Genomic DNA, 11,449 nt, shown 5'->3' on the forward strand with positions numbered 1-11,449 from the left:
ACCATTTCTACCCAGTTTTAATGATCTAACACTCCTAAATTATGCACCGTTGGTGACAGTAATTTTCCCTGATTTCGGCAGGTGGATGGAATTGCAGTTCTCTCTGTTTGGTGTGCTAACATAATCAGAATTAATATTTTGTCTTGTCTGGCTTATCTTAGCTAGACAGTTGCTATTATTTCACCTACTCTGTTTCTCTTCCCCCTCCCTGCTATAACTAAAATAATTTGATTCTGAGCTATCCTTGGAGCAGGACTCACCTCAAATCCAATTTCAAATTTCTTGACTGGAATCTGGGCTCAATGCTACCAACCTCCACCACGTCCAAGCGCAGTGAGAAACGCGGAGGGATGGGTCAAGCAGGGGGAACACATTTCGTGGGTCGCTGCAGAAACCTGCACACAAACACACACAGGCACTGGGGCCTCTGCTTCGATTCAAGCCAGCACTGGGCAGAGGGAGCGAGAAGCTGCTTCCCACCTGCCAGCATGGCTCCTGCGCCCCATGGAGATGGTGGTGACGTTCGCACAGCTGTCTGCAAACGGGCATTCCTGTGCTCCTGCTGCACGGCTCTGAACGTGTCTGTGCACACCTTGCTCAGTGTGTGTGCTGGGAGGCAGGCTGTGAAAGCAAGGATGTGGTTACTCATAACGCTGTCCTTTCTTTTTCTGGTGTGTTTCCACTCGTGCTGAATTACAGTCACCAGTGCTGGGCTCTGCCTCCCAGTGTGGGATGCTGTGTTGTGTTAGGTTCTATACATATTGCATTGTTTGCCTTCTTTTTTCTCTTCCTCTCTCTGCTCATGGTTGTTTGTTTTCTCTTCATGTGTGGCATCAAAAGGACGTTTGAACAGGAGCTACCCAATCTGAATGAAAGGGGACGTTGCTTTTGGAAGATCCAACAGAAGCCTGAGCAGAACAGACACTAAATTATGAATCAGCTGAGATTTTTCTTACCTCTTTTCTCTCTTTATTTTTCCTTGTTTTTATTTCCTCCCTTCTGTTTTCTTAACCCTAATTAAAATGTGCTGGGCACAAAAGTGTAAGGATAGGGCTGGACTCATCACTTTCGTTTATGGCAAAACCCCAGCATAACAGAACTCAAAATGGGCTCTGGTTGAGTCCCATCTCCCCTCATAAAGATAGTAATAAATATCTGTCACACTGATTTTCCTTTTCCATGAACCCTTTGCTATCTGTTCTGTGTACTGTGTGCTTCTCTGAGGTTTCTTTTGCTCTAACTGTTCTATTATCTGTTGTTGTTAATTTGTGTTGAGTTTGTAATTGAGATCCTAAGCAGGAGTTTAAGAGAATCCCCCTTGGGAAGGCATCTGACCTACATGAAGAAAGAGAAAAAATAAAATAAATAACCCAAGCCATTGAGGCCAACTGCTCCATTTACCAGGTGGAGCCATTTCTTTTATCAAGGGCTCTCATCTACCCCAGGCTCAGTTCTCTTTCTGTAATTAGTTCTGCGTATGTGTTTTTAACCTCCACTTTATTTTGCATTGATTTCCTTGCCTTGGGGGACACCTTTGTCTGCTGAGTCCCTGGGCCTGATTTCCCATTACCTGCAGTTGTCTGCAGAACCACCGTCACCATCAGAGATGCTGCAGGCCGGGGTAGGATGTGACCCCTTTTCTTTTCCCATTTACGTGCTGCTGCAAACACCTGCGGTTTATCCTGGCCCAGGCGATGCAGTGCACACGGGGGTGAGGTGGGAGATGTCTCACAGCACACACGACAGCTGCCTGATTCCCCCTGAGTTTGCAATGGAACGCAGCGTGGACGTGGCCAAACGCCTGCTGGCCAAATGCCTGGCAGGGTTGTTCAGCCGGCCTCAGGCACTGCTCACCTGCTTTCTACCCACTGCTGCCGGCTGCTCCGGGCTCTGCATGTCCTGAGCACCCAACTTCCCGTCCCCTCGTTCGGCTGCTGCTGCAGGGACGTTCTGCAGATATGCAGAATCCATTACTGCTGGCTCACTGTTCCTGTTCCCCAGTCTCAGTAGATAAAGAGTTCTTATTGTTTTCTTAATGTCTCTTTGTAGTTTATTAGAGGCCTAGGAGGCACGAGGGGGAAATGAGAACGTGACTCAGAAATCCCAGTTCGGAATCACGTGCTTCCTTTGCAATCTCATTTGTAACCAGACTATTAAAAGTAAATTATCTGAGCCAAGTGGCACTGCTGAAGCGTAAGGGCTGGGGAGAGGGAAGCAGCACCCACTGGGTGTCTCCAGATGCAAGCAGCTTAGCTCAGGCAGTTTAATCTGCCCCTTTCTGCCCATGTTGGGATTGCTTTGGGAGGACTGTTGGTGCTGACAGCTGTGACACAATTCCCACTCCAGTCCTGATGAAAAGTGCCCCTTAGGCTGCAGCGTGGGGCTCTTTGGGCTCTTGACGTGAAGATGGAGAGAGGAGAGGGAGGCGCCCACGCGATGTCAGCTCTGCTCTCCCTATGAAACTGCTGCTGGAGAGGCTGTGAACTGATGGCTCCACTTGTCTCACGTTTCCATGGTATTTCCATCACACCTGTTTCCAGGGACATCTAATAAATTCAAGCAAATTGGGATGAGGGATTATCAGGCATTAAATGACGCTACCGAGCCAAGCCTCTGCTCTGCTCATTGTGATGGATTTCTATTTTCTCCCAGGGACTGACTGCAACACAAAGCAGGGCAGGGTGAGGAGGTGGCTGCTGGCATGTCTGTGCCTGTGTCACGCGGCTGGGGCTGCTCCAGGTCCTGGCTTGTCTCTCGGTTAAGGTCAGGTCCTGTTTCTGTTGAAGCAATTTCGTATCTCGCAGTGGGAGCTGGATCAAGCCTTCAAGGAATGAAACACTGCTTTCGTTCATACAAGTGAGTTCGACCTTTCAAAAGTCCCCTTTTAACCTCCTATTCTGTTCAGGAATTGCTCTGAGTGTATCTATTGACTTTCCATGGAAAGTGAACATATCTGTGTAAAATCCCTGCTGCTGAGCGCTCCGTAGAAGTAATACTGACACCCCCATAGATGCTGAAGGAAAAAAGAAAGTTCTGCTTCTCTGTAAAAGTAAACCAAAATTGTATTTGATGAGTACTATGAAATGTTTATAGATTTTTATTTTTTCCTACTTTGGCCAAAGCATCTTTTTTTTCCCCACAAAGGCCAGAGGCAGAATATTTACAGGGAAGAGGGGAAACACTTCTTTGAAAAATATTTGTGCTGAAAATCGTTGCAAATTTGTAAGCTTACAAATGCATCTCAATAAGTGATAGCAGAATTTTGGCAGGATGTGCAAAAAAAAAAAAGAGAGAGAGACGAAACCCCCCCCCAACTCCAAAGGATTTATGGCTTGTTTCAGATCAACAAACAGAATCTAAGTTAGCTTTTCCGAGCATTTCCTAGCTTTAAGGTTAGAATGAAGCAGAACCTGTGCATTCCTGTGGAAAGTAAATCCAGGTCCAGCCACCCCAAAACCCTCTTCTTCCTGGGAAGCCCTCAGCTGCTGCTGTGGCCACAGGCTCGCGGATCCTCCCAGAGATGTTGCAGATCTCCAGGTGGTGACATCAGTTCCTGCCTTGGGTGAAAAGGTGAATCTGCAGAGGGAGGAAACAAATGGTGTGGGGTTTGGTTGGGGCTGTGGGGATACCTGCTGTGCAGGGGGGATCAGCCAAGCCTCACGAGGACGATGCGGAGCTGAGCAAAGAAAGCTGTCCTGCTTCTGAGCTGGTGCCTGCAGGGATCCTGGGGCACCTTGTGCTGCTCTGAAAGGGCTGCAGGAAAAGCTCAATTCTTTCTAAGAGCAGCTCCCACCTTCTGTTCTTGCTGCTCGTTGCCTCCTGTGCTCGTATCACGACGGGAGCTCACCGCTTATCAGCAGCGCCTGCCTTCAGCGCAGCAAAGCATCGATCTGCCCTCCTCATCCCCGGACTGAGAACGTCTCCAGCAATCACAGGATGTCTCAAAATGGGATCTGGGGCTTTATTTGCTTTGTGGCTCTCAGCTTCATGTTTTCTAGGTTTTCTGCGACAGAGAGAGAATAGAAACGTTCCCCTCATTTTTAATGAAAGCTGAGATAAGCTGTGTCACAGGAGGCTGAGCACTGCAAAAGGCTTCCAAAGAGTAAAGGAGGTACCTCTGAACACACGAGCAACCAGGTGTCTGGGATAACTCACAACAACTGATTATTACAACGTACTTAAATATTCACTAACCAAAAATGTATAAACTATTTCTCCACAAATTACATGATCCCCGCTTCCCTCTGAGATCTCTTTCTTCCCACTGAAGCTATTTCCCTACCATGCTACTCTCCCATTCTTTTCTCTCTGTCTGTCCTCAGCCCCTGATGGCTTTGCTCTCTCCATTCTATGCCATTTGTGGCTGGGTCTGGAAGGCTTTCTCAGGACATTTGACTCATCCATCATTTAAGTAATCAGAAGGAAAAAATCCCAACAGTTTCCATCTACGAACATCCATAAAAAGCACCAAGCAAAAAAAACCCTCACCTTGAACTTCCCTTCCTGCTTTTCTTTTTGTTTCATTTGAGAATCTGACTTGACAGTCTTTGCTCTGGCAAGAGTCCCACTGAAGTTATTAAGGGCAAGAGCTTGTCAGGATTAAGAGGAGAGATTTTGAAATATCTGTGAGTGGTAGCAATATCCCCAGATCTATTAGGCCGGATAAGTATTTGTGAAGGACATTAACCCTGGTGCCTTGAGCTAGATGCTTGCTGCCCCGGGGAAAAAGGATATGACATTCCCAAAGGGGACACTGCTGTGCACTGCCCATTATATGGTTTTCTATCTCTTCCTTTGCAGAGCTGAACTCAGACCACTTCCTCTTACAGTTTCCATCTGACCGTTAGAAACGGCGCTGTTAGAAATGAATGGGCAATAAGGAGCCTAAGTGGGAGAGTGGATCAGGAAGGGGCACCGGGCAGCCCGAGCTGTAGGGCATGCAGCCCACAGCAGGGATGCGGCTGGAAGTCTTTGGGGTCCCTCCAATCCAACCAATCTAGACTGTGAAATTCTGCTTCTGTGGGCCTGCAGTACTGGGCAGAGTCGGGGGCTGTGCGTATTTCCATCCGGCAGAGTGGAGGACGGTTTCCCCACATGTGCAGGAGCCCAGGTGCTGTGCAGGGATCCAGCGCTGCAACCAGGCCTGGCACCCGGCACACGGTGTGTGTGCACGTGGTCCCTCTCGTCAGGGAGATCACGGTAATGCGGACGTTAAAACCAAATAAACACCGAAACAAATTTAAAACAAAAGCAGCATTTCAGGGGCTGCGTTCCATTCCCACCACCCACCACCATTTATAACTAATTTATATACCATTTATAACTAATTGGGGCTTTGTTATATCCTCTCACCCAGTGACAGATAAATACTGAACTCCACTGGTTAACAATAATCACCCTAATTATGCCAAGATGACATTTACAATACAGGCAATTGCTAATCCATTACCTCACTCTGCTGAATACTAGAACGCTCAAATTAAAAGTTATTCACCCACAAAGAACAATGTTTTAGTAGCTGACACAGCTTAGCAAAGGAATTTATTAAGGTAATTTGCAGTATTCCCATAAATAAAACATTCTAGAGTTCCCCCGTCCTCCTCCCCTTCCCCCAAAATAATCTTTTGTGATAAATCTCCTTTTTTTTTCCTTCCTCTCTTGTTGTGCAGTTAAAAGAATAATAATTGGAACTGCCAGACATGTTTAAATTTGCTTACCTGAAAGACAGCAGAGAGCTGAATGAATGTCTCACCTGCCTTTGGGTTCTTCTTGGAAGACTGAGACTTGGTGGTGTGAGCTGTGCAGGAGGTCACTGCAGTCAGACCTTCGCTGGCGATGGGGCTTTGGTGAAATCTGTGGGAAGGAACGAGGAAGCGGTGAGCAGCGCTGAGACGTGCTGGGCGGAGGATGGTGGTCCAACCCCAATAACCAGGAGGGTCTGACCATCGTCAGGGCGATGCTGAGGAGGCAGCCAAGGGGCTGTGTCTCTCCTGAAGCTTGGGTGTCAGTTCAAGGACAGGGCAAACGCGGAGGCCTCTGCTTAGGTGACGTCCCAAACCGAAGCCAAACGAGGAGCTCAGTGGGGTTGCCGTGTAGCCCATCCCACTGCTAGCAGCAATGGTGTGGGAGTGGGGAAGCAGTTGGAGTTTTTTTCAGCACCTGGAGGTCTTTTACTTTTAGTGCTGCCTTCCTGACTCATGTTCCAACATTAAAACACTCGCAATGGGGAAAAAAACACTCAGTCGGATAACCTGGAAAGAGAGGGAGTTCCATTGGAGCAAATAATAACAGAAGGAGGAAGGGGTTAAACAGACACACAAAAAAAATCAGAGCTGGGTTTCATTGCATCCCCTGAGCAGCCCCTCGCACCTGGCGCTGGCAAAGCCTGCTCCAGCAGCAGGTCCAGCCAAAGGATAGAGCAGGAAGGGATTTGGGGGGTTTGGTTTTTATCGTTATCACAGCAGCAGCGGCCAAAGCCATTTGCAATAAAGCCACAGGCCCTGCTGGCGCATCCCCACGGCGTGTCGGCCACCTGCAGCACCCAGCCCCGCAGCCCCCGGAGCGGGCGGCCCATGGGCAGTGGGCACAGGCAGCACCTCCTGCTGCTGGCTGACGCGCCGGCAAGGCCTGCCTTGCTCTGTGCTACTTCACGGCGATTCCACCCCTGGCTGGAGCAGGGGAGCTTGCAGCAGCTGGGATGGCAGGGAGCGATGCACACGCAGCCGTGCCCCCGCGTGCTCTGCGACAGCCGCTCTGCTTCGGCTCTCATGGCCGGCTTGGATGCTCCTGTCCGACAGAGACAGACCGCAGGAAGGCAGCCCTTGTAAACAAAGATCTGCAGGCCTTGTAATCACCGCTACTCCTCCTTCCCCACCAGCTCAATTAAGAGACAGTGTTTTCCTGTTCACCCGCTCTGCTTTTATGTGCTCTGTCTCATGCTGCTGTGGAGTTTCCCCCCCTTTCTTCTGCAGCTGAATGCTCATGGATCGGGCTCTGCTCCAGCACTGAGCTCCCGGTGCCAGGCAGCACCCAGGGCACGAACGAGACGACTTGCAGACCTGCTCCTGGGAAAAGGGGAGCTTTCTTTCCTGAGAAAAGGACTCAGCAAAGCAAAACTGAGTGAGGAAAAGGTAAAGATAAATCTTTAGAGTGCACCGAACCTCAGGTGGGGGGTGCTTCTATTTGGAGAGAAAGTGGTCTTAATTTGAATGAACTTTATTCTTTCCCAAGGAGGGTAAACGAAGCCTGATTACAGCCACTTGAGTTCTGACTAAGAGAGTTTGCTGGGGTGTTAATGGGCAGAAACAGGTGGCAAACAAAGCCAGGTACGGCTCATCACAGCAGGGTTCAAACTTCAGCACTTAACTTCTCGTGATCTGAAAACTGTATTTCCACACATCAACTGACAACCCAAGTTTGCACAGCACGCGAGGACAGACTCATGGCATCATTAAGGTTGGAAAAGACCTCTACGATCATTCAGTCCAACCGTCCTCCTCCCACCACTACCACCTTTTGTTCCATCTCTCGTTTTCCCCGCAGCCCCCAACCAACCCCCCGCCCAGCCCAGCCCACAGCTCTGCTCTCAGGCTGCAGCACCTTGGGGTGCCCCACTCTGCCCCGTCCTTCCCTGGGCACATCGATGGCTCCCAGCGAGGTCTGAGCCCAGAGCTGGTGCTGGGGCTGTGGGCACGGCTCCTCTCCATCTGCAGTCCTGCCCCCACATAAGGGAGAAGGAAGGCTCTGCCAGCCTGAATCCTTTGTTATTTGCTCTGTGAATCTGACTTTTGGTGGTGAGAAAGCACCACTGCTCGCTATGTTTGACCCCACTTAGCCTGTGACATTAGCAGTGCAGAAAATTCACAGTCCCACCAAAACAGGGAAATCATAATTGCATCTCCACTGACAGATGCTGGTTGTTGAACTCTGAGGAGCAACAGGGGATTTTGTGTGCTCTGTTCTTAAAGGCACAGAAAGACGGAGCTCCTTTGTTCCTCTCTGACCTCAGTTACTTTCTGGTTTTCCCATCTTGAGCTGCACGCTCCTTTTCTGCCAAACTTCGGCTTCCGTGGGACAGTGCCTGGTTTTGACAGAGCGCACAGAAGTGATGGAAAAGAAAGAATGAAAGAAAGGAGGCAGAGAAGGAAGAAGTAGCATTAAAACCAACAGTTCCTCTTCCTTTCGTTTTAGGTCAGAAAAAGTCTTCCCAACTTTACAAAAGGCATATAGAAAGAAAAAAAAATCAGTAAATTCATGAACATGCAGTTATTACTTAGCAGACAAATTACATTTCTTCCGAAATGTTCCAAAATGCATTCATTTTCAGAGTACATTACTTTCATAATACTGTGTGGAACATTAAATGAGAATTTCCCTGACTTGGCTACAGAGCACATTTTTATATTTCATAGTCTGACACAGAGCCCAGGGTAACTAATGAAAATCTTTTCGAAAAGTGACAATCTTGTCTAGCAGCCTTGCCTGTTGAAGAGATTGCAACATAAAACAGATGAGTGCCCTGCTTGACAGCTAATTGTGTCGGGCTTAATTACAACAAGCAGGATTTAATCGGCTGTGCAGCACAGTTTTTTAGGAAGGGGGAACCATCTGGAAGGTACCTTGCTCCCAGGCTGCTGGAGGGGCGGGCATCGCTGGATTTCAAAGACAGGGGAGCGACTGCGTGGATTTAAATGCAGCAGAAGTTCCTTCCTTAGTGTATTTTGTTTGGGCTGTTTTATGAATTTCATAGATATTTATGCAAGCCTGCGCACTTCTGCCTTGTGAAGACAAGGTTTTGGAAGCCTTCCCAGGCTCAATCTGATGAGCCTCATTCCTCTCTGTGGCCAAACCTCGACTCTGAGCCGTCAGCTTTCAGGTCGCTCCCTGTGCCCTGCACTGCTGCCTCGGGCAGTGGGGCACAGAGCTGTGCTGCAGGCAGGGGAAGTGCTGCAGAAATGCAACTCTGCTCGGGGTCGTCAGCCCGTTCCTCACAGCCTGCCATGAGGTGCCCACTTGCCAGGAGCTGGACAGCCGCACTTAAGTTGGCCTCAGAATAAAAGGTGGAAGTGTCCTAAGCTGTGGGTCTCCAGGAGGTCCTGGGCGCAGCAGCAGGGAGTGATGGAGGCAGGAGGGCATTGCTCACAGCCCTCTGTGGGGCTGAGCAGGGCACGCAGGGAGCGCTGCTGGGGAGGGGAATGCTGCACGCTGACCCCGATGAGGCTGAGGCTCCTGCTGCACGCTGGTAGAACGGGCTGCTGATAACACGCAGCTCCTGAGTGCTGCAGGCTAATGCAGTCCTTCATTTTCTGCCCTGAATAGATTTAATACCCAGCTATTAAAATAGTCCTTTGTCATGTCAGAACATGGAAGAATGAAACATAAGCTCAAAGCCTTTGAACCACGACCAACAAAAGGCTCTTCCTAGCGCAGGAACCCTTCGGTGCCGTATCCTGGATCTGTGTGCCATGGGTGCAGCAATGGGGCAGCAGCAGGAATAGGGCCTGGCCCCACGCTGCCCTACAGCCCTCAGCGTGCGGCTGCTCACGCAGAGCTGCTGCTGTTCCTGCCCACATGGCTCCCACCTGCTTCCGACTTCAGCTGCTTGTTTTGCTTTGGCTCAGCCGTGAAGTTCCTTCACCTCACACAGAGTTTTTCTCGGTGTAATTGACTCAAGGCACCTTCCTCCTTTTTTCTTTTCCCCTGACTGTTTTATCCAGCCTTCTGCAGTCTGATCTTGCTGCTGGGCTGACTCAGCTCTGACACTTCTCATCTCGGCAGCAGAGCAGCCTGGACCCCGTGTTCCAGATGTGCCCGCCCCAGGGCAGAGAGGAGGAGCACCTCCCTCACCCTGCTGGGCCCGCTCTCTGCAATGCACCCCAGGGTGCCACAGGGCACACTGCTGGCTCGTTGCCACCCTGTTGGCCACCAGAACCCCCAGGTCCTTCTCTGCAGAGCTCCTTTCCTGCAGCTCAGCCCCCAGCCTGTGCTGATGCACGTGGTTATTCCTCTTCACACGTAGAACTCTACGCTTGCACTTGTTGAACCTCACCAGGTTCCACTCCACCCAGCTCTCAGCCCATCCAGGTCTCTGAATGGTAGCATGACCTTCTGATGGGGCGGCTAATCCTCCCAGCTTCAGATCATCCAGATCCAGAGGGAGAAGTCCCTGCCCATAGCAGGGGGTTGAAACTAGGTGATCCCTTCCAACCCAAACCATTCTGTGATTCCATTCTGTGATTCCATGACTGCCTTCAGTTGCAGATACCTGTAGAACAAACTCTGTCGTACAACCGGGAGGAGAGGGGCTTGCAGCACCTGTTGGGTTGTTGCCTGGCATCACCTCCTTCAAATGCTTTGGTGAGAGGCTGCTGGTGATCCGCCCTGTAGGGTTTGGCAGCCTCTCAGGATGGCTGTGAGCAGGCAGCACCGCATGCAGCACTGCAGCGTTCCCAGACCTCTCCTATAACCTTGGGCAAATCACTTGCCCTTGCCTTTTCTGCCCCTTTGTTAAACGAAAGGAATGAGACCATCTGTAGGAAAAGGCTTTGAGTTCTCTGGAGAAGCACCTTCTGCTTCTCACACACATTGCAAAACCTTCCTTCTGTTTCTTCCCCTCTCTCCTCTGTAATTTTCAGGCCAATAATCATTAGCCATCCCCCAACGAGCTCCCCTCAAGGCAATTAGTATCTATTATGCCCATTTTACAACTGCAAAAACCAAGAGGCAAGGTCAGCCACCAGCAGGCAGGAAGGCAGCAGCAGGGATTGCAGGAGAGCAGCCCGTTTTCCATTCCAGCATTCCTGCTTTGACCACCAGACCTCGCTCCTCTCAGAAAACATATCGGGGAGCGCCAGGCGGCACGCATTGTCCACAGCACTAATCTGCAGAAGACCACATTAATGCAATTTGATGTCAAGACGCCTTATCTATCATGAAGCAAAGAGGAAGATTAAAGGACTGGAGTTACAAGTGCCTTTTTGTTTGCACTAACTGGGTGAGTGTCTGTCTGGAAAACAGAGGCTTTCAATCTAAATTGCTGTCACGTTTGCCATACAGGAGTAGATTGGTCTCAGCACCCTTATTAAAAATACTACCAGCATTCTACAGCTGTGGCTTGAAGCTCCGCAGCTCTCAGTAACGAGGTCGCAAAGTGGCTGTTGAACACCTGATACCAATCACTGCTTACCTTGGAGTAAACCTGAAGCTGCTCCCAGGTTCAAGCAAGACCAACACCAAGGACGTGGCCGGGGCTGCCTGATGCTGCGCTGATGCACGTGGGTGTAAAGGAGGGTCAGAATACAGTCAGAACAGTCCTTACAATCATGTTGTACGTTTGTGCATTATTATTCCAGAGCATCTTTGAAGCCATCAGGGAGAGAACGGGCATAGAAGTCTGGATTAAATTAAAAAAGGAAAAAGAAAGGGAAAAGGAAAAGGGTAGGGGAGTTGG

The 11,449-nt window shown here is 49.8% G+C and overlaps 1 long non-coding RNA gene across 1 annotated transcript; it reads right to left on the reverse strand.

Moving 5' to 3' along the window:
* Positions 1 to 259: 259 nt before the first annotated feature.
* Positions 260 to 11,390, reverse strand: LOC104914716. Its single transcript, XR_004162125.1, has 4 exons — positions 11,186 to 11,390; positions 3,411 to 5,853; positions 481 to 3,041; positions 260 to 395 (listed from the first exon to the last, which is right to left on the reverse strand). It is a non-coding gene; the product is annotated as an uncharacterized LOC104914716 (long non-coding RNA).
* Positions 11,391 to 11,449: the final 59 nt, after the last annotated feature.

This window comes from Meleagris gallopavo, chromosome 30, assembly GCF_000146605.3.
Source record: "Meleagris gallopavo isolate NT-WF06-2002-E0010 breed Aviagen turkey brand Nicholas breeding stock chromosome 30, Turkey_5.1, whole genome shotgun sequence".
NCBI lineage: Eukaryota > Metazoa > Chordata > Aves > Galliformes > Phasianidae > Meleagris > Meleagris gallopavo.